The following is a 23,550-nucleotide window of genomic DNA, read 5'->3' on the forward strand; positions in this document are numbered from 1 at the left end:
TTCCTTCAGAAAGCGTGTTCTAAAAGTCTCCCTTTAGTGGGGGGAAAAATAATAATTCTTTAACTGTCTTTTTCCTGCAATTCATCCTCCCTTTACTTTTACTGTTTATATCTCCTCATATAAAAACGTTCCCTGGACCTGATCATCATTTTTCAGAATGTCCCATTATCTTCTGAAATTGAATCACCCTTTTCACTGCTGGGGCTTATGGGGATTACCAGGCCTGACAAATAACTTTATATTTATAAACACACAACTCAGGCTTCCTCAGAGAAGGAAGTAACTCCAGATTTATGCCTTTGACTCTTCTCGCACTAGGTATTTTGCAGATTTCAAAACTGCCTTCACCCTAAATGACAATCCTAAAATTCTCTGTAACATGGTATATGCCATTAAGCTAATGAGAACATTAGTGGTGGCAGTATTTTCAGACCGATACATTTGATCCCTCTTTCCTATCTTTTCCTGATAGAAGAAAAGTGATAGATGATGCTCATCTACCAGAGTACTGGTACTGCTGAGTCCCCACTGACAGGTGGTTCACTCAGCTGCATCTTCCAAGCTTTTCACATGCATTTTTAACTCCAGAATATGCTACAGCGCAGGCTCAACTAATGCCATCGTCAAGGTGCTGGGCATCTCCCTTTTCAGCCTTGTTGCCTGTGACCCAGCTCATAGGTACACAGCTCTACTCTTCAACTCAGATTACAGACTCCTGCTTTGAACACATGATGTGTCCACCTCAGTCCCTGGGGCTGGCCCTGAGCTAATTAATTACAGTTGTGTTCCAGTATTTCTCAGTTTGCTCACAGCACAAGACACATCACTGAAAAAAAATTACCATTTGTTCTTCACGGGAGAAAAGCAAATCACAAAGCAAACTTTAATGTGCTTTCAAAAACAGAATGCATTTCCAGATAAATAATTTTGAAAAATATTAATTAATGTATACATTTGTTATAATAGGGATTAGACTATATTTCTCTCCTATGGATTCCTTTCACTATCTTTTTCCCTTCACTTTTCTTCCCAGGAAATAGCACCTCCACTGCAGGTAAGAAGAACACCTATTGTGCATCTAATTAAAATTCTAGTCACAAGCTAATTAGTAAGGTACCAATTAGAATGGTATTAAGGCTTCAATATATTACAGACATTCCAAAGCAGAAATTTTTCCAAGCGTGAGATTCCCAACCTCTGAAAAAGACACTGTGAATGTTTCATTTTTACCCATCTTTCAAGCTGAAAACTTTTATGAGATTAGCAGTGCAAGAAAGAAAAGAATAAACAAACAAAGAATATAGTTTGGTTGGAACTATTTTGACTACATTTTCATCTTCATGCTTATCATGTATCAGAAGCATAATTGGTCTATTTTTTTATATACTCTTCTGGTTTATAAAATGTGGGTGGGAATATCATATAGTATGCATAAGGTGAGAACTGAATGCCTCATTTATCTTTCCTTTCCTAGGGCTGCTTGGATTATAAGAACTGCAATAATCTCTCTCACAAATAAGTGTTTTTCTTGTTTGAGTATTTATAGGGTAAGTAATATCTTTTATTAACCCTACTATATGTCATTCTTTTCATAAATAGTATATTTCCATTACATTTACATTTCTCAAGCTATGTCTGTGCATGATAAAAGGAATGCATGCTACATTTAAATCATTAGCTCCAAAAAACCAATCCATCCTGGTTTAGGCTGGAACACAGTTAATTTTATTCCTAGTAGCTGGTACAGTGCTGTGTTTTGGATTCAGTCTGAGAATATGTTGCTAACACACTGATGTTGCTGAGTGGTGCTTACCCTAAGTCAAGGACTTTTCAGTTTCCCAGGCTCTGCCAGTGAGCAGGTGCACAAATGACTGGAAGGGAGCATGGCCAGGACAGCTGACCCAAAGTGGCCAAAGAGATATTCCATACCACAGAGCATCTTGCCCACTATATTAATTGGAGAGAATTGGCTGGGAGGTGCCAATCGCTGCTTGGAGACGGGCTGGGCTTTGCTCAGTGGCTGCTGAGCCGCTGTATTGGGTATCACTTACTAATCTTGGGTTGCATCTCTTTGTCTCATTATTATTACCTCTCTCTTAGTCACTATTATTATTATTATTATTATTATTATTATTATTATTATTATTATTATAATATTTTGCTTTGTTTCAATTATTGTTTGTATCTCAGTCCACGAGTTTCACTTTTTTTTCCCTGATTCTACCTACCACTGGGGGTGGGGCTGGTGGTGCACTAAGCAAGCAGTTGCATGTGACTTAGTTTACAGCTGGGGTTAAACCACTACACCATCAAAAGAAGCAGTTCCCTATATGCCTGGAGAAGGCACTCCCCTCTGGAAAGCCCCACACATGTCCCAGGAGACCCAAAAATTCCTGACCTGACACATGCACACGCAGTTTGATGGGTCTGAGAAGAGCCACCCCAAAAGCACTTCCACACATCCCCATCCCGTTTGTCTGTGACAGATGAAGTGCCCCAGGGAGGCAGGATACACGCCAGTGAGGAAAACTGCCCACTTAAATTGATTAATTTTGGCATGAAAAATTTATCAAGTCCCATGTGACTGCTGTCATGCAGCCAGGCATTTGAAAAAAAGAGGCTCCGAATCCTGGCCAGTGACACTTCTGACACTCTTTCAGGCTGGACAAAAGTTGCTTTTCTGTCAAAGCAGGTACATAGGAAAGAAAAACACCTCACTCTGCCCCAGTCATGTCCAGCTCAGTGTTCTGGGACTCTGAAACTCTTGGAAGCATTTTGGGACCCAACTAGATGGAAGTTTTGTACCACAAGACTGGTAAACCCAACAGTGAGAATTTCAAAATCACTTTTGGAAAGAGGACCCCCATTTGGTAGAAAATATCAACCAGGATCAAGCATCCCGTATCTGAGCAGTCTATATTTCCCTAGTGAGGAAATCTCAAACTCCTGATATAGAAGCTATTTTTTCTTCCATGTAATGACAGAAGTTTCAGTATCTCTGGGAATTAGAAGCATTAGAATGCAGAGAAATGTTCTGGTTTCTCAGTGGCTATTTTTTATGCTGTTGACAAATCTATTTTATATGCAGCTGGTCAATATTTAAACCCAGCTTTGAGCACACAGCAGTACCATTTTTCAGCTGCACAGGCTTCTTGTCTGCTATTGCTCAGGACAGTTTTATCAAAATGTCCTTCATACATAACAAACTGCTGTTTCTTTTCAGGATTTACCAGCATCAGAAATTTCGATTTATGAAAATGAAAGAGCCTGCTAGAGTCTATCTAACGGTGACTTTATGAGGAACTTAAAAGCTGTAGTCAACATCTAGGATTCTGTTCATGCAGGATTCGTGGCAATGCGAGAGATGAGATTTTCCACTGATCTTTTATTTTCTCCTGTTTTCTCCAAATTCAGCCATGTTAGGCAGATTCTGCTCTGCCTAACATGTCATAACCAGAACAGTTATGGCTGCTTATTTCAAAGTGAACCTGGACTGGAGAACAGTGAGTTAAAAGGGACAGTAAGTGCTGGCTAAAACCATATTTCTGACGTCACCAACCTCAGCAATCATTGTAGTTAATAATAAAAATCCTGAAGGGCCATTTCAGAGCCCTCTTCCCCTTAATGGATTTATTGGTGCCTTATGAATGTCTTGTTCCACATGTTCTAATGAAGCAAGTCCCTAATAGGCCTCTCTCAGCTTTACATTCCAGGGCTAATCTTTGGCACTGTAATAAAATTGGTCAGTGCTCTTTCCTGAGGCTAGCTATAATTGCATTGCACTTACAAAGTGTGCTTGTATTTTATCTAGATGAGACTTTTATGGTGAAAGAAAACAAAAGCTGTTGCTAAGTTCATCTCCAACATGAGTCTCAGCAACTCTGACTCTTCTCATTATTGGCGTATTTTTCAATTTTAATACTACCAAAAACCCTGAAATTCTGTCTTGATTTATTCCTTTAGTGAAATGTGTTTTTGTTTTTAAGAAAAAATTTTCCAACATACTTTTCATCAGCTCCCCTTTTGGGAGTTTTGTATACTTAGTGGGAAACTGTGAAAAATGCCTAATAAGGCACCCACTGCAACTCATTTCCATAATGCACAGTCTTCAAGGAAGCTTGAATGCTATGCAAATCTTATCTCTCAGGTCTAAAAAACAACTGTGAAGGGATTAATAAGGAAAAAAAAAAGTGAGAGTCAAAATATACTGATTTCATATTTAATCTTGTATGGAATCAACACTTTACTACAGGATGCCATGACAAAGGAAGCATCAGTTGTTTCAATGTGCACTAGGCATTATCAAGTTTAGGAATTCAAAATCTTACTAACTAGGCCTAAATATATACCAAAATCCTTATTTTTGTCCTTTTCATGGGTACTTGTAAAGTATAATTTCCAACTTTTCTTTGCAATGTGAAGAACTTCTCTTAAAGAATTTACTACTCCAGACATGAAAGACATTTAAGAAAATGACTACTTGACACTTAAAATATACATGTGAAACTTTAAAAAGCTGTCTTACAGGCATTGCTTAGATAAATTTTTCTAGCCATGCTCTTTTTGAGTCAGCCTTCCTGATACTACAAGAAACTACATTATTGGATGAAATGTGGAAAGAAAACGAATGTTCAGTGCTTTGAATATATTTTCATCTTTTAAGAGTATAAGATTATCCAATAATATAATTTTGGTCACCTCCAAAAATCTTTTTTCTAGGGCTTCACTGCCTTCACTTCTGATAAACATCCGGGGTTGATTCCACCTAACTGCTGCAGATTTAAATGCATAATTTTAAAGTTCTATTCAAATGCAATTAAAAAGTTGTATTTAATCTAAATTATATTAAATATTTAAAAACAGTAAAGAAGATGCCGATTTCCTTTACATATGACCTTTCGGAGCCTTAGTTCAACTAAGGGGTAGCTAGAAATAACCTCCACTAACGGTCATTTCTTTTTTGTTAACACTCAACACATTCCAGGAAAAGAAGAAGCCCCCAAAACTCAGACAAAAAAGCTGATTATATTCAATAGCAAATTTGATTTTTCTGATGTGTAAATATTTTTATGGAGTTTTCCCATTAACTCATTTGGAGCTGTATTTCACTGGCATTGTAGCTTTTCCTTCAAAATAAGTTTTTTTTAAACTATTTTTCTAAAAGCCAAGATCAATAAAGAACCGATGACCTTTGAACACTCAAATATGCAGTTCTACTTCTTTCCGTTGGTTAGAGAAGGCATAATTCATAGAGAAAACTGTAATGAAACTCAAGGGATAAAAAAATAGAAGGACTTTATCACAGAAAGCATTTAATTGATAACCTGATACTTTGTTAGTCTGGTCCTCTTTCATTTGCCATTGTAGAGGCAAAAAGGAGGGTGCAGGATATCAAATATAATTAAACTCCTACTTAGTCAAAGGGATCTTTCAGTTCTTCTTGTGCTGCCATAATTAAACCCATATTCATTTGAGAGTAAGCTGTCAGTGATACAATTGTGTTAGGAAGCATTTCTTGGCTTCTGCCAATTTTAATAATACAAGTTGTCAGTTTTTGGAAATACGGATTTGATGATTATTTGCTGTAGGACAGTAGGTACTTTCATGTCCTCACAATTACAAAACCAACTAAATAAACCAAATGGTAGCTGCAGGAGAAAATGCATTCGTAGGCAGCTGAAATTATTGAGATCCTTCACATGTACTGGGAAAATCTCACTAAAATTAAGTATTATGAGTAGTCAAACAAATTAGTTAATAAAATGGCTGGTGGCTTCTGTAACCATACCTGATGAAAAGTTTTGGCACCCAAACAATTAATGCAATAGCCACTGATCCAGAGAAGTTAAAAAAAATCTTATCACCTAGGATGTTTTCCATTATACAACTGACAACAGAGAAGTTTTTTTATCTTTATGTCTGAAACGGATGCCTTTGGGGTTTTTTCACTTCTCAATTTTCTGAAATGTTAAAACAAATAGATTTATAGAAAAGAAAGGCTGAACTATGTTGAAACAATGCAGCTAAAAAAAAAGAATCTTTAAAAAGAATCCCATGGAATTTCAAGTCTCCAGATCTATTTGCCAGAAAGGTAGAAAATAAATTACAAATGAAAGAATGATGAGGCACTGAGGAAATTGTTCACATATACTCTTTCATAGTGGTACCTGTTAATTTGTCTTGAAGTTCATTGAGAGCAGGCACTAGGACAGAAGAATGGTACTAGGATGGGAATTAAGGCAATTAGGAGTGTATTTGGGTTAAGTATATACCTTCTGAGACAAAGAAAGCTTTGATTACTGCATCTGTATGAATCTCACACAGAGAGAAATCAGATCCTTAATGCAAGTAGGAGCAGCCTCCAGGCCCATCTAATTAATATCTGAAGAAGGCATTTTGAGCAATTAACTGTTTTAAGGGCATAAGGAAATGTAAGATTTTATCTTTTTTACCTGGCCATACCCCTTCTGTGAGTGGCCCTTGGGTAATAGGAATATAACTTGATTGTTTTGGTGGCTGCATTCAAATTATGATGCTTTAAAAGCAGATATCACCTTGTTAACTTTAATTCTGTTTTCAAGTACCAGATCTCATTGCAGGTCACACCTCTATGTCTCTAATTTTGTGGTGGAAAAAGAAATTTCACATGCATTGTTAAAGTGATTTCACTAGGCAGCCTTAGTTATAATAAAGTTCTATCCTCAAGATACTCAGTTAAGATATTAACTCTCCCAAAGTCATAATGACCGAAATCAGGGTCTGAACATTCTTGTCCCATAACTGCCTACCTGCATATCCATGAATAACCACACAAACAATACAGCAATACAGTCATTATACACAGCAGAAACAGAACAGGTAGGCTGGCAGTACCATGTGATAACAGAAGAATCAGCAGAAAAAACCAGCAATGGGATGTCTACATTTGTATCAAGATTAAGTGACAAAAATAACAGGTCAATAAAAGAATTTCTGAGTCTTCTAATGATGAATACATAGAAAAACCAAGATGGGCTCCAGTTCAACAAAAGCTTTCTTTATCCTGTCCTTATCTGGCAAAACCTTTACATACACACTGAACCCAAAGCATATGCTTGAATTCCATTGTGATTACCATACTTAGTTGAAGAGGAATGGGCTGCTGAATTGGGCTCAGAGGTTTTCTATTTAGTTTTTAATAAATGTCTAACAAAAAAGGGCAGTCTAAAAGCAGTAGGTTATATAAAAGGGACTGCACTTGGAAATGGCACTTCAAGGAGGAGTCAGTATCTCCCAATAAAGATAAGCTTTAGTCACGTAACAGAGAACACAGCTCCTCTGCATGTGATATGGAAGTTTACAGAGTACTGAGGTCACTTTGAAAGCAAAAGCAATTAAAGAATTAAAGAGAAGGGCATTAGGAAACAGATGAATCTTTCACCCCTTCGTCCTTCTATTCATTATTTGGATGTATGTTGAGATGCTATTAATAACACTCTTGTAAATTCTGAAGAGAAATACACTTTATGCCAGTCCCTACATCACTGGTTATTCTTAAATTATCCCACAACAAAAGTTAGCACAAGCTTTTCTTTTCCAAAACTGTCTTTGATGCAAATGTATTCTGTCTTTGCCTCCCAGCAAATTTAAGCCTCCCTTTGCTGGAGTACTCTCACACAGTATTATCATATCCTTTCACATTAGTCTAGGTAATTTATTTCAATTATTAAAAAAGGTGCAGCTATTAACTAGGAGCAGAAATTTTTGCAAAACTATCCTTTTAATAAATAGAAAGTTAGGCATCTTATGTCCTCACTAGAACTCCAATATGTTAGACTTAAGGCTGTGGAGGGCTGTAATAACTTAAAACAACTGAAGAAAAAAACCCCACCCTTATTTCAAAAGGTAAAGGACAACAGGAAATGAAAGCAAATGCAAACAAAAAAAAAAATTGGACAACTTGATATGCACTATCAGCTAGTTCATTTTCTTAAATAAAAAACCTAATATAACAAATTAGTTTTAACCTAATTAAAATCTGACATTATTTTATTAGGCAATATCATTATTACAATAGCATACAGAAGAAAATGAAATACAATATAATTATGTAGCAAATAGTCTCATATATTAAGCCAGAACAGAAAGCTAATGCTTGAAATATTGAATTCAAAGATAATGGCTGGTGATGCTTGTAAATGGACACAACAGAAACAGGCTGCTACATTTGATTCACTCTTCTGTGTCTCTCCTCTCAGATAATGCACATTACTTCTAACACTGATTGGACCCTGCTAAACTCGAGTTAGTGTTGTATATGCTTAAGGAGGAACATTTTTAATAAAACAGTATTAATTATATTGCAAAAGAACATTTAGATTATAAAAATCCCTCCAATGCTGCATAAATATTTCAGCTACTAGAAATGGGCCTGTAAGCAGACTCTTGTCTGGAGAAATTTCAGTACCCTGAATGAACCTCTCCCATGGCAGGAAGGGAATGTGAAGAAAGCCAAGGGGAGCACATGAAAGCCCAGAAGAAGCACATCTAAGTAGGCTGGCACTTATGGCTGCAAAGATTCCTGATGTGCTTTGGAATCCCCAAATGGTTGTATAAAGATTTTCCTTCATGTGAAATGAAGTAGATCACTTCTTAGAAACACTCATCTAAGGGTAGTCAAGACAGAATACACACTCCTACACAAGCATTGCTTTACAATGCACACAATGCATCAGCTTTTGTGGAAAGATGACATTTGTATCATTAACAACAGGAAATAAGAGGTGCCAAAACAGGCAAGACACTGTCACATAGCACTTTATGTCTGTATGTCACATTCCCCCAAAGACTAAATGTCCTCAAACTAATTTTTCAACACCTCCTTCCTTTGAAAAGATCTCATTTTCCTTCCAATACAACACAACAGTTCTAGGAGAACCACCTCAAAAACTAATCCAAGGAGAAACTCAATCACTGAAGTATGAGCTGTAAAGGTGCCATTCCCAAGATCCCCCAGACTTAGAGTTATTTCACAAAGACCAGTTGCCAAAACTCAACAGCCATCAATTAGGAGAAGGCTCACAGCTGGAAGGAGAAGAGGAAGGATGGTCAGTGTGAAGGCACAGAGACATCCTACAGAAAAGCATGGGGCACTAAGGCCTCCAGCAGCTTGCACGACACAATATATCCTTGGACAGAGAATAGCAATGCAAACTGCTGCAAACCAATTTTTATGTGAAATGCCTTGGTTCTGAGCAGATAAAACCCTTTACAGATGCTTTCAGTATGAAGAACTAACCACACACAGCTATTACCACAGCAGCCCAGTGGCCAGGTACTTGTGGTTGCTGCAGAGGCACTTCAATTAGGCCATGAAAGCAAGAGTATTACATGAATCCTTGCAGAGAGCAGTAATATCTACAGGCCTGGATTTTCACAAGAAAAACAGACTTGAATTCACTGCCACAGTGACAATTTGCCTGGGCAATTACAGTCCCCTCCACCCCCAGAAGGCCCTTCACCCATTCTCTGAGCCAGAAGCCAGCTCTCCCGAGTGATGCTCCAGACACATGCCAAGCCACTGCTGTCAGAGATGCCACCAGCTGCTCCAGAGAGCAGCAGAAACTGGCTCTAAGGAGAAACCTGTGTGAGTTACAAGCGCCACACCACTGCCTGGACAAAACCATGTCCAATTTGACCCTGCTGGTTAAGTGGAGACAAACCTTAAACTAGTCCAGAGGCATCTAAATTGAAGGCATTTCTGCTGGTAATAAGCAGATTTGAGCTAAGCTGGTTAATGATATTTGCAAACAAGAATAAGTACATTTTCACCTTAGGTGTCATTTGCTTAATTCTGAGAGCATGTCTAATATTCTTCTGGGTATTCTGACAAGAAAACAACAGTGTATTTTTGGTCTGCCTTATCAAACGCATCACATCAGAGTAAGAAGCAAGAGACCTCCTCCTCCTGTTTGGCTCTGGTTCAGCTACACTCAACTGTTACATTCTAGTTTAGGCACCAAGTTGTCTGGAAGCCATTGACAAAGTGCAAGGAGAGAGGCAGAGAGATAGGAAAACACTCTGAGGACTGAGAGTGGAGAGTTTGATTTCTGAGAAAAGAGTAACATCAAATCTATACAGTTTTGTTAAATGCTGATGAGCTGGGAATAAAACAGCTATCTGCTGTTCATGTTCATGTTGGGGAGAGAATTATAAGGTGTGATATACAGGGTTTAATTAGGAATAACAGGAATAATATTTAAACACAGAAAACGTCTGATATCAGGGGAACTCTGATGTGAAAGATGTACGAGGCTGTAGACAGTCTCTCAAGAGATAATGGTGAATGTCCTACAGTCTGTGGCTTTTAAAACTATCCCAATAAATCTTTTGAAACATATATTGCATGCCCAATGCTATTTTCAATGAGGTGAAATGGAGACTCCAGACGTATTTCTGGATGCAAATCTCAGTGGTATAAAATAACATGTAGTAGAGTTTTATCAACAAAGGCTCATCTTGCATTTCTCACTTGTGGATATGCTTTTTTCCTCCTACATATTTCATAATTTGGTTTCTTAAACACAGAATATTCAAAATAGACTATTTCAGCAGCCACATCCCACTCCCCCACAGCTTTTTCTGCCTTCAGTATTACCTTTGTTTTGTCCCTTCTCTCCCAAACCATCCATTTGCCTCTACTGACTTGTCAATTCTCAGAGTTCCCCTGTGTTAGATCACAGGGTTGTGATGTCCAACAGCAGAGTGCTCAGTGACAGCTTACCCACTTTGCTTCTTGCCTTAGTCCTGTGAATGTTAGACAGAGAGCAAAGGAAGGGAGCAAACTATCCAGCTGGATTTTGGGCACTGGGCTCAGATCTCCCATGTGTTAAAGACATGCCAAATACTGACACACGAAAAATACAGAAGAATTGGCAAACTCCCCTATCACTTGTGACTGAAATGACAGTGACACCCTATAAAACAGTGAAATGTATTAAAGACACAAGCTGACTGTGAGCAGCGTTAGAGCTGTCAGGAAGCTGCTCCTCCCTTAGAAAAGGGGGCTGGCAAAGCCTTTTGGCACAAATGCCACCTCAGGTGTTCTTCCCCTGCTATTAGAAGAAGTGCTGGTGGGCAATATTTTTGGACTAAATTAGCTGGTACTTAACTGATGCAGGAAGGCTGACAACAGGCCTGGAAAGTACTTTTCAAGCATTATCTGAAAAACCACTTTTCAGCTCAAAAATTTCCATTTCCAAACCCCAGACAGACAAAAGATCATTCTGTCTTCTCAATCCTTTGCTTATTGACTCAGGTTATCAGTTACCTCAACTGATTTCAGCTCTTCTAATACCTGCATTTCACTACAGATGTCCAGAGGCAAAGGGTACTTAGGAATTAGAGGTGTGAATTTATTTCCAGAGGCACTGAAACAGATTTAACAAAATCCATTGGGTAAATATTTAGCTGCAGGCTTGGTTTTAAGCAATCCTGTGAAATTTTGTTTTACAACACAAATGAATGGAAAAGGGGACTTGGAAGACTCAGAGAGGCAGATTTTTCACAGTTGCCTACAATTTTATTTTTTTTATTTACTCTTTTGCCACTGAATCCTACTGTCAGAGCAGCTAGAGAGTACAAACACCTTTGCTGCAGACTTTTGAAATATTTGGCATAGGCCTTTTGGTAGAGTCCCTTGCATACATGTCCTTATTCTGCAGTTGAGGAGAACCACTGAAAGGATTTCTAATGGCAATCCCCAGCAGCAGGAGGTCTGTTTTTATCAAGTGCCAGTCATTCCTCACTATTATCCTAACTATTTAAGGCTGTACCCTCTATTGCACAGCATCACAGAGATTTGGGAGAGACAGAAAAGCATTACAGGGTAGCACTTCTGTAGGAAGTATTGTCAGTTTCTGATAGAGTCAGCCTGCAAAGGTTTTAGCATAGCAGTCATGTAGCTTATAAATAACCTGGCAGCATTAATAAGGTCAAAATAATGAGGTGGAAAAGAAACAATAACAGGATCCCTTCACACTTTAGTTTCATCTAAGATTTTGCTTTTCTGATAATCATGTTAGGTGTGTTAGAAACATACTCAAAGTTGAGACACAACTAAAATTCATCAGATCATTTCAGAGTTCTGTTGAAATTGTTCTAACAGTGAGAGTGAAATAGTGCCACTCTCTCAAGGAGGACATTCGAAAACATCAAAAAGCTTGCAAGTTTTTAAGATTATATATTTATAAAACTGTAAAAATACATACACAAAAAATTATAAACTAATGTACTTTAAAAAGAAAGAGTTGGAGAATCAACATTTTTAAGGCCCTGGAAGTTGCTGAATCTGTCAGCAACAGTTTGTGACATCAGCTGAATTCTTGAACACTGCCAAAAACTCAGATACTGGAATATTTTTAGGTGAGCTACTCTGAAGAGGAAAAATACTGAGCACCAAATCCAATGCTTCACATCTGAATCTTTCTGTTTGCCTCTGAAATCTCAGCAGAAAAGCCAGGTACAAACATTTAAAAAAAGTCGGCCCTGTATCCAACTTGAATATTGTATTTGCTACGATCAAAATGAAACATCACGTAATCTTAGTCCTGACTGCTCAGTCCTTGACATGGCAAAGGATTAGAAAAGCAATGAATACAGTACTCTCTCAAATGTCTGAGGGAAAGATGTTCCTATTCTCCTCATTCACACCAAACAAACAGTGGTCACATCTGCACATGTTGTTATATCAGGATGAAGAAAGTGTTCATTTTATGTTTGTTTCCCTAGTATTACAAACACTGACTACAAAACAGGTTAACACCTGAATGTTTATGGGATAGAAAATCTTTTAAAATTAAACTTTTTAAGCTTCCCACAGGCAACACCTACTCAGAATAATCTTTTCCTCTATACTTCTATGCATGAGAAAGATTTCTACACACATTTTTGGTCTTTCCAGGCAAAACACAGCATCTGGACCATCTCTGACCTGGTACAAAGGTATTTTACTTGTTCCTGAAGTCACGAAGCATCAAACACAAACTCCAGTATCTGCATCAATTTATGCTGATGTGTATGGGGGAAAAGTACCAATTTGGAAAAAAAGGGACCTTAAAGTATACTTTTCAGCCTTTTTACACTGTGACTTTCAAAAATAAAAATGTCTCTTTTTCCTTGATTTTTGTCTTTTTTCTTTTTTTTCCTCTGTAAACAATCCTCTTATATTCCAGGCAGGTAATTGTATGGGCAAGTAAATGTTAGTTCTTTAAAAGAAAGGGTTTAAGTTTCTTCCGAAGCTGAGGCAAAGCTGCCTGAATGATGGAAGAGCAGGCACTTAGATTTGCATTTAATGGCTCCTAGCTAGAGTTACCATGAGTCCTGGATCAAAATATTGTGGTGAATTTCTTTTGTCTGGAACACACACTGTGAATTTTACTTTGAAAACATGGCATCCCTGCTTTTCCCTTGAAGATATCCACTGTAAAATGCAATAGCACTTGCTCTACTCCTTGCACGCCCCAGGTAATCTCCCTCAGCATCAACACCTGGGACAAGGCAGACATAACACTGCTCCTCTAATTTCTGCCACACAGACAAAGGGCAAAATTAACATCTCTCCATAGAAACAAACACTTCTAAAAGTCAGAAGCCATTTACTTTGAGTATTGCTACAGCTTAGCTTGCTGTACACTTACTCCCTTGAGCTGATATCCAACACAGGCTGCTACAACAATATCCTTTCACAAATACAGCCTGCACAACATCTTATGGAAAATGTCTTGTGGGGAACTCAAAGCCCCAGTAAACATGTCTAAAATCTCTCCCCTTAACAGTGGGCACTGAAGCCTGCTGAAATCTACCTGGAGTTTTTGGCTGCAGCCCTGTCAAGTGAAATACCCTCTTGTTTGTGAAAGAAAGGCACAGGCTGACGTCTGCAGCCATGCTTGGCCTGCACTGACTGATGCTTCTCCTCTGCTGGCATGCCAACCTTCCTACAGGTTGTGAACTTTAGAGTGGCTCTTCTCCAGCATGGTACATTTAGAGCAAAAAAAAAAAAAAAAAAGGGAATAGAAAGGGTGCATATGTCTGCAAGAGAAAAAACATCTTCTCTTGAAATTCAGAGTTTAATCTCACTTCCACTTAAATCAACGAAAAGTAAATGCAATTACTTCAATGACAATGAAGTCAATTTTGCCAGGATTTTACCTATGTTTAATTTTAGCCATAACATCTTGTGTTTTCAAAAGTAACCTATGATTTAGGATACCTCTATTTCTGGATATAAGATGTCCATTAGATGTCCACTTTCAGAAGAAGAGTGTTCATTCTGTCCCAAAAGATAAAGCTGGGCAATGAAAATAAATATCATCCTTTGAAAAACAATCTCATCTGTATGTTTGTTTATTTTGTAGTGTTGCAGTGTTAAAATTAGAATGCTGCAAGGTTAAATTGTAATGTGATCAGATTCAAAATCAAGTGGGAGCCAAGACAAAAGAACAGCAACATCAGAAATAACAACCCATAAGAGATGAATGACAGCAATGTGGGAATCAACAATCACTTCTGCTCTTTAGTCACTGTGAGGTTCTCAATGAAAAAAAGTGGCATTTGACATAAACCCAGGATCTGGTTCATCATGGAGTGGCAGATGTGAAACAGTCACTAATGGAGACCATTAGTGGAGACCATTTAATCAGCTCATTTTTTTTCTACATCTTTATCCACTTTAATAACTTTGGATTTAAAATAATATGCTATTTTTACAGAGACAGGGAAGTAACCTAATGACCTTGAGGTAATAATTTCAGTCACTGATTCCAATGAAAGTAATGTATCCCTTAGCTGTCCAGAATTTTGACATGAAAAGTGTAACCAGCAAACAGTGAATACAGCAGAAAGAGGAGGAAAAGACAGAGTTTGCATGGGACACTCCCAGAAGAGAAAGGTTCAAAATATTTTCTATCCTTATGCAATAAATCAAAGAAGGGAGGGGGAAGTTATTTTTAATGTGGGCATAACAACAACAACTCTTCTTCTTGGCCTGCAGGTGTTTTGAGGGACCAGTCATGGTCTGTTCTGCCTCCAGCACACCAGTGGGACCCTTCTGTTCGCATCTAACCAGCCAGTGGAAGGGAAGATGGATTAGCATTTTCCCAGGCAGAATGTACTTAAAGCCCTGGTATTACTTGCATAGAAGATCAGTTTCAGAAACCAGAATGGGGCTTCAGATATTTACTATCCCCTTCCAATAGGTACAAATGAACAATATAAATGCTCTGGCTTGACAGTAAATTCAAGATCAGAAACATTACTATGAAGATATATTCTCTCACGTGGTAGCACTCAATTTAAAATACACCATGTAGAGTATTTTATTTCTGTTAGAAATTACAATTTAAAGTTTAGGTTTATGGACAAGGGGAGGGCATTTCAGCTAAACAGAAAATGTAATACTTTTTTTTTTTTTTTTTTTTGTACAAACTGGTGAGATTATTGCAATGTTGTCCATACACTATTTACAATCTTTTATTATTTATTCACAACTTAACCTGGTTTTGGTCAGAATTCAAAATATACTTACATGAACCTAGTAAAAGGGAGGAAAAGCACTTTCTGCTCCTTGTCGCACTATTTTCAGATCTGTAGTTGTTCTCTACACTGCCAAGTCAAACTCCAAACCAAAGAAAATTTTCTGAACTAATTGCACTGGTGGACTGCTGAGAAAACTTTTTATTTCCTAGGCTTTAGAAAGACAAATGGGAACAGAACGGCCTGGCTACATTCTGAATTTGCATTTCTTTGAACTTCACCCAAAACTTAAGGACCTGGGATGTTCTGCTATTCAAAATATATTTCTGAATCACAAGAGCTATTTCTGCACCTACCTGATACATTCTCTGCCTTACAAAAAAACTCCTACAATTCCAGTAGTTTAAAATCACATCTCTCTCTCTCCATGCAGCTCAGTTAAATGTGCTGAAATGAGTCCCTTGGTTAACTAAGAGAAAGTAGAGAGCAGGCTAGAAAAAAAAAGCCCTGCAAAGAAAATGCTTCACTATTAGCCATACACAGTTCACATGTGTGGAGTTATAATCTCTCCTGCAAGGAAGACCCCCGCCAAGGCCTGAACCCTCCCAGAACCACTGCAATCCTAAACTGGCGATACTCCAGCTCATGGGAATTTGCCTCACTGCTTCTCCCAGCTGGGTGCATTTGATGGTTTGATGGTGCAAAGTGTCCTGTTGCAGCCACTTTTGTTTGCTTTAAAACCATTAGAAGGTCCCTTGTGCCAGAATAATTACACTTAGGCTCTTAAAAACCAAAACCTGACCCAAAATGAATAATTATTTAATTCTGCTTGTAGTCTCTTAGGTTATTTATGTGATTTACAGACTTTTATATTACCAACTCAGAGAAAAAAACAAACTACTAATGGCTAGCTTAAAACATACTCCTTCTTTAGATTCTAATCATGGTTCAGGATTACTCCATTTTCCTGCATTTAATACATCACTAATAAATTCACTCTGTAAAGGAGACTCAGCACTGAGGTGCAGCAACAACACGAAAAAGAAGGCATAGCAGGAGCTGGTTTCATAACCTTACCACGGTCCAGCTGTAAGAGGAGGTTTCCTCTTTCACCAGCAGGCAGTGCCCTGTCTCTGTGCTCACAATCCCCCACCATCCCCTTCTGTCATGAACCCACAGATTCTCCTTTCCAAAGATCATTGCAAAACGTTCAAGGTGCAGAGACTACCACTGCTCCCCTGTAACACATTATCTTGGCAGTCAGGGAAGGGATTTACAAGTCTCCAGTACAAAAGCACTTAAGAGTACTTCAGAAATAAGATGGGAGAGAAGGGAGTGACAATGCAGACTAAGGAAGGCAGTGGGGATATCAGAGAAGGGAAATACAGGGAATGTGCAGCCTGGAAGCTAAGGGGTTCCTATCAGTGCCCTTCACATTAAGATACTGCAAGTATTTTCAAAGCCCACAGAAGACAGTGAATTGTACCTTTGCATACAGAGTTTTCAGAGGTCAGCGGTTACATTTCTAACAGGGAACAAACACAGCGGGCTTATGGAATAAAACAAGAACAACAGGTATTTTTGGTCAGCCTACTGATGAAGTCATCAGGTTGAAGCAGTGCACCAGACAAGCATTTGGGCACCTGCTGGATGGCTGCTGATGTGGGAGCTGTGTGTGTGCTGCTCAGGAAACAACAAATGGCTGGCAGGAAATTATCATAATCAAACAGTAACTCTTTTGCTTAGAGGCCAAAGGACTAGGCTTTGTTTCTCAAGCCACAGGAAGCAGCACATTTAAGATGCTCAGGACTGATGCAGTTAGCTACAGGGTAAGGTAATATTCTTTGAAGATTGCTATGGCCACACTTCCAGTGAAACAGGAATCATATCCTCACCTCTGTATCCGCATCATTGCCCAAGACTACCGTCTTCCATCCTGCAGTGCTGCTATGGTGTATAAACTCACAAAATCGTGTACTGAGATGAGAGACCTTTCCCACGTGTCACAAACTGGTGGTTTTGGTATAATACTGTCCCAGTACATCCACCTGAATAACTGGGACAGATGCTGTAAGGAGAAAATTACCTAAGATCTGAAGAGAAGTCTGAATGCCACAAAGGACACGAGGTTTTACTGGATACCTCCTAAAGATTAGAAATTACCATAGTTTCAAGGTGCTTAAGTATATTCCCTAAAGCCTGATCACACAATACCATTTTTATTAGGCTTAGATGTTTTCAAACACCAACTTCTTTAAAAGAATCTAATTAAAGTACTTTTCCATGTTTAAACATACTCCAAATAGCATGTGTTTCTCCTTATTTTGGAAATTATTGCACCATTTGTTCTGTCTAAAAACCACATTTGTATTCATACAGATGAAGTCTGATCAGTTAAATTGTGGTGTTACTATTGCTGTTGAATTTTTCCCCCTAGATTAGGAATACAGTTTGACCATGCTACTAAATTAGGCACCCTAGGAAAGTCAACTAACTGAAATATGGTTTCTTCCAGGAAATCCAGAAAGGATCACATTTTCCCTTTTCTGGAGTTCCTGACCCCTCTCCAATTAGAGAAAGGAAAAAGCACACAGATTTCTCTAACAACCCTTCCTCATGAGATCTTGATGATCATTCTCAAACAGTCCACAAAGAAGACAAGAGAATCATATAGTTATCTCCTGTCTGGCAGATCTTACCAGTGCTTCCTGCCCCAAGCATTTGTACAATGCAAGCTCTTTTTCTTGACAACTTTCAGGACTACATTGTGCTCATAAATCCTAAACAACTGTAAAATAAACTGGTGACTGGTAAGAAATCATAAAATAATTGCTGTTTAACTACAGAAAAAAATTCCTTATTTTGGAAATATGCTCTTACAGATTACTGTTTTTAAGGGTTATTAGTGGGTATTTACCTTTTGAATACAAGTACATTTACTTTTGAGTCTGTGGAAATAGACGCACAACATTTTTTTTTCTTGCTTCTGTAAATAATCAATTAAGCTAATAAACATTTAAACTGAAACAAATTAACTGCGCCAGTGCAATATTTCTGTTTCAATTAACCTTTTAATTTAAATGTTCATCTGCCTACTTTCAATATAATTTAAGGCTGGTAAAAATCCAAGAAATCTTCAATATAAGTGAAAGATAGTCTGACTAGAATGATAAGTCCTTAGGTGAGATGTCAGCAATGATTTTCCGAGCACATTGACAATAAAGAAGGTTGATATATTTATGAAGCCTAGGGGTTACAAAAATTTAAAAAAATCCCAACTCTTTTTTTTTTTTTTTGCTTTGCTCTGCTAACTTCAGCAGAATTAACAGTCAAGATGTTCCTAGTTTTCCCCTACTAGCATTCCTCAGTGCACCCTCAGCTTCAGTTGTCAAAGGGTGCTTGCAAGTCTGATCTGCCTCTTTCCATTCTAAGAAGCACTCCACACAAAAATACCCCTAACTAGAGACTGCTAATCGGCCTTTAGTCCTCACCTTGTGACATAAATGTGTGAGAAGGAACATTCCTAATTACAGTTAGTAGGTGGGTGGGTGGCACAGTGCCTCTCAGCCCTGCAAATCCAGCTGCTTTCAGTCCAGTGCTCAGCTGCAGCTCTCAGTGAGTCTGGGGTGGGATGCCTCAGAAGCAACCAGAGCTGCTTCAGCACCTCAGAAGAACAGCACACAATTTGACACCTTTAACAGACTACCTGCCCAGCAAAAGGAAGGGGAGACTTCCACTTAGCACTTGTTTTACCCTCCTTCACCCAATCTGACAGCAGTTCTTAGGTCACTTATCTTTAATACAAGAGCTCATGACATTTCATCTTTTCATTAGTCATTTTTCTTTCTGGAAATCATGAAAAACAAAATAATTAAACCCAATAATTTATGTCTAACGACAGACATGAATTACTTTAGCTGTGTCTCTGTGTGCATTTGTGCACATTGGCACACACAAAAGCAAGTACACGACATTTGGGCTACATGGGACAGGCAGGCAGGAAGGAAGGCCATAAATTGTCATATATTGTCAGTCTTGTCATAGATTCATTAATTAGTATAGCCTGAAGTTGATGGAGGAGGTGGTAGAATCACAGAGAATACCTTTTCCTTAGCTCAGCATCCGGATAGGAGCTTTAGTCATTAATGTTCAGAGGTACAGACTATCCCAGCACAGGTTTATTGGGCGACAATCTGTTGGAAGAAGCTGTGCTCCTTTTCAGCTCAAAGACCTAACTTCTCTAAGAGTCACCAGAGGCCCATAGCTTCTGGCTAAAGCAGCTGATTTTCATCTTTCATAGGAAGTTAATTTGCTACTGAAAATAATCATTTGCACATATTCCCAAAAGCATCTCTAAGTTTTAGGGTCTTCTGCACTATATGCCCACCTTAAAAATCTTTTCTTTTGGCTGTACCTCTACCACTCCATCAGGGTAAGAGAATTTTCTTCTCAGGGTGTCACAGCACTTGGCATTCTTTCCTTAGGAGCCCCTACTACTGGAAACAGCAGGTTGAACAGACTCTTTTGCTCTGCAAAAGAACAAAGAAGTTCTCCATGGTTCACAGCTGCAGAAAGCAACATGCAGCAAGCCTGAAAGCAGGGGAGCTCTAGCATCTCATGACGGCTGTGTAGCACAGACTTGTGATCTCTGAGCACTTGGGACTTGGCAATATTAAAAACAGGCTCCTCAGAAGAAAAATTACAGGAAGTTTGACCAGAGACAAATGTGGCCAAATGGCAGGTTTACATCTATCCTTGAGGCATTGATATACAAGCCTCCTTTCCTTGCTCAGTGGCTATAGCAGTCCTGGAACAGAGCCTCATTTTCCACAAGTTGCTGAATGTGTTTGACCTGCTTCAGCCCACACTTAAAGCTGAAATGGGTGTTGAAGCTAGCCCTACAGACATCCGAAATGAACATCCTGATGCCACAAGCTCTTGTGCTCTATGAAGAGCTGAATCAACTTCTCCCAGGATGATTTTATAGCAAGCTTTCTTCCAAAGAGAACAGTTTTCTTTAATTTTCCATGCTGAATACTTTAAGTGGCTAGACCTTTTGGAAATAACCGAGAGCACTGTTCCTGCACAGCACAGTTCCTGCACGTGAAGAAGACATTCTGGACTGCTGCCAATGCCCACTCGGCCCTGGAGATGTTAGCCCTCCCTTTGGAAATGCTTTTGTTCATTTCGATTGAGCTAGATGAACATTTGGATATGGAGCTCAAGCTCCTAGAGCTAGCATCTGCTACTGTAATCACCCATGTACATATTTATCCCTAGAAAAATATCTCAGCCATCTGATAGCTGAGTGAGGGACTGGCTTGCTCCTACTGGTGCACATATTCCTATATCAATTAGTCTCTGCAAGTTGCTCCATATTGGAATTTTGCCTACTTTACTATTTGCATACAAGCACATACACATCGTATCACGTAGCCTTACGATTTTGTTTCTGTTTTGATTCCTACTGATCAAGAGTCCATATTTCTTTCTTCTCAGAGGCTGACAAACAGTCATGTCAGTTCAATGGATTAATTTTTTTCTTAGCAGTCAAGTCAGTTAGGTATTTCTGCTGTTTTTCACAAATCCAAATCTAGTAAAAAGATTACCATATCAATAAATTGTGTGATTTAATCTGTAGGAGTGGGCAGATGAAATCTCCCTTGCAAATCTGTTGACATTATTAATGAGTTACAGTTCTAATGCTGAATAAAATCTGAATTGCAAAACTGTGCAGTAAATTTATTCTCACAGCACAGTAGTGCATTTTAGCGGTCTTCCATGACTTTCTCAGCTGGTTCATGTACAAAAGGCACCCATAAACTAAAGAATTATTGTTTGTTTTATTGCACCTTTCAGAGGTTTCAGCTAGCAGTGAGTATTATTTTTTTGAAGGTTTTAGAAAAGATTCAGTAGGGTTAGTGAGACAGTAGAAAGTTAGAGGAACAAAAGTCCAAGGGGGAAGGTTCATATGTACTCACAGATCCTATAAATTAATAAAATGTGGTATTTGAAAACACAGCAAATTCTTCACCAAATCATGACCAAATTTATAATCTTTAAGAACATTTGTATGGTCTAATATGGTCCTAGAAAAAAAAACATGCCATGGTGAAAGAAAAAAACATGCTATTTGGTGAAGGAAATTACCTTTTACTGACAGTTCTCATACTCCTTCTGTTCACGTGGCTTCATTGAGAATGTGATTTTTCCATACCCATATTTCCATAATCTCTTACCTCTTTGCTAGTCTTGCAAAGATGATTAGCTGGACCCTATTCATTGTTGTTTTGCTTAATAATGAAGGTTTTAAATAAGACTCTCACTTCCTTTTCTCCCTTCCGAGTGATAAACTATCACATCTGTGATTCCAAACACAAAAAGAGAGGGGTAGTACTCAGTAAGAAGGTGCCCTGTTTCCTTTTATCTAGATTCCTTAATTTTTAAATTCTCTGGACAAACTCACTCCTAGTGTATCTCTGTGACAGTCAGTTAGATAACGTGTTAGTGGTACTATGCTATGAATCACTTGCATCCCTGGTGCCTTATACTTTGGGCCACAATGGATGGGCTGTATTACTGAAAGAGCTCTTGGGTGTTTGAATTAGGTTCCTCCTTCAAAACAAGATCCCTAAATCTAGACAGATTAAACTCCCCTGATTACTTAAACAATTTGATCTGAACTCCGTTGCTCTGCTCAAAGTAGTGGAATCAGAGCTAAATCACTGTCCTACTTAACTTGAGTTTTCCCTTGTACAGCTAATCTTTACCTTCAAAGACTTCTACCCTTTCTGAATTCTCATTTTCAAGAATCCCTACTCAACTTCTTGCAAACCTGTCTCATTCTGGGATCAGGGATCATTAATGGGCTGCACGTTTATATGGTTTTTTATTTCACAAATTCGCTCCTGTGAGCTGACAGGCAGAGTGGCTGCTTCCTTCTTCAACAGTGTTGAAGTCAACTCATTACAGCCAGGGGAGCCTCGCTCAAACCTGAGCCGTGACCGTGCAGTTCCCACAGTGCCACACAAAGCACACTTGCTCAGGGCTGTGAAAAAGCTGTCCACCACTCAGACTTGGCCCAGTTATACCCTAACTCAGACTGCCCCTTCTTGCCACTAAAAGGGGTGAGTGAGGGGAAGGTTTGGCCTTTGCACCACCCCTCAGTTTCCACAGGAATGCTTCCAGTCTGCTGACAGTGGCAATGAGCCCTCTGAACACTGGACCACCAGAGCTATAAATGTATGGGGAGAAACAGAAAGGTTGCTTGAAATCTTTTACTTAGGGCAGTGGAGAAGGACTGCACATTTCAACACCACTGATATGCTGCCTGATGTTAAAGCAGTGGTAAGTCCTAAGAAAGATATATGTTGTAAGTTGTAGATAATAGAAAGCATTCAAAGTGTTGGAAACCCTTGATGGGAAGCAGGAAAAGTACTAAACCATCTAACTTAAATTTCAGGAAGGCTCTCCAACTTCTCCACTATTCTTTTGGTCCCTCAGTTTTTGCCCTTTTAAAATACTGTTGTCTTCCTCCACCCAATGGATGCCACTTGAAAGCCTGTCACATTTAACCTACTGATGGGTAAAAGCAAAAAAAAAAGGTGCATAAGGAACATAGGGGAATTAATAGTTTTTTGAGTTTGACATGGGTCTGAATAAACATTTAAGTTCAAGGCTGACATTAATTATTTCTCTTTTACCTCTGTGGATGAATGGTTAACAGGGTAAAAAGCACAATAACCTGTGGCACTGTTTCCACTTTCATGTCTTTACAGGTGCACTCAAGTTTGTTTAACTGCATTAACAGCACTGCTAGACTTAAGGAGGCAGCATAAAACCTGAAGGAGCAAATGACAGGAAAATTCATTTCCAGAAGACTCAGGCAACCTGATGAAGCAGATTGGGAGGGAGAGAGGAAGAAGTGTTAATAAATGCTAAAGAGAGCAGCAGATCATTAAAAAGTACTGATAAAAAAAATCACTAAGTAGATAATGACCTGAATTCTGACTGAAAACAGAGATTTTGTGAACCATTGTG

At 38.6% G+C, this 23,550-nt stretch overlaps 1 protein-coding gene across 8 annotated transcripts in view; it reads right to left on the reverse strand.

Annotated features, from left to right (window-relative positions):
• DTNA (dystrobrevin alpha) overlaps positions 1-23,550 on the reverse strand; it is a 223,102-nt gene that overhangs the window by 99,397 nt on the left and 100,155 nt on the right. The window lies entirely within an intron of this gene.

Source organism: Anomalospiza imberbis, chromosome 1, assembly GCF_031753505.1.
Source record: "Anomalospiza imberbis isolate Cuckoo-Finch-1a 21T00152 chromosome 1, ASM3175350v1, whole genome shotgun sequence".
Classification (NCBI taxonomy): domain Eukaryota; kingdom Metazoa; phylum Chordata; class Aves; order Passeriformes; family Viduidae; genus Anomalospiza; species Anomalospiza imberbis.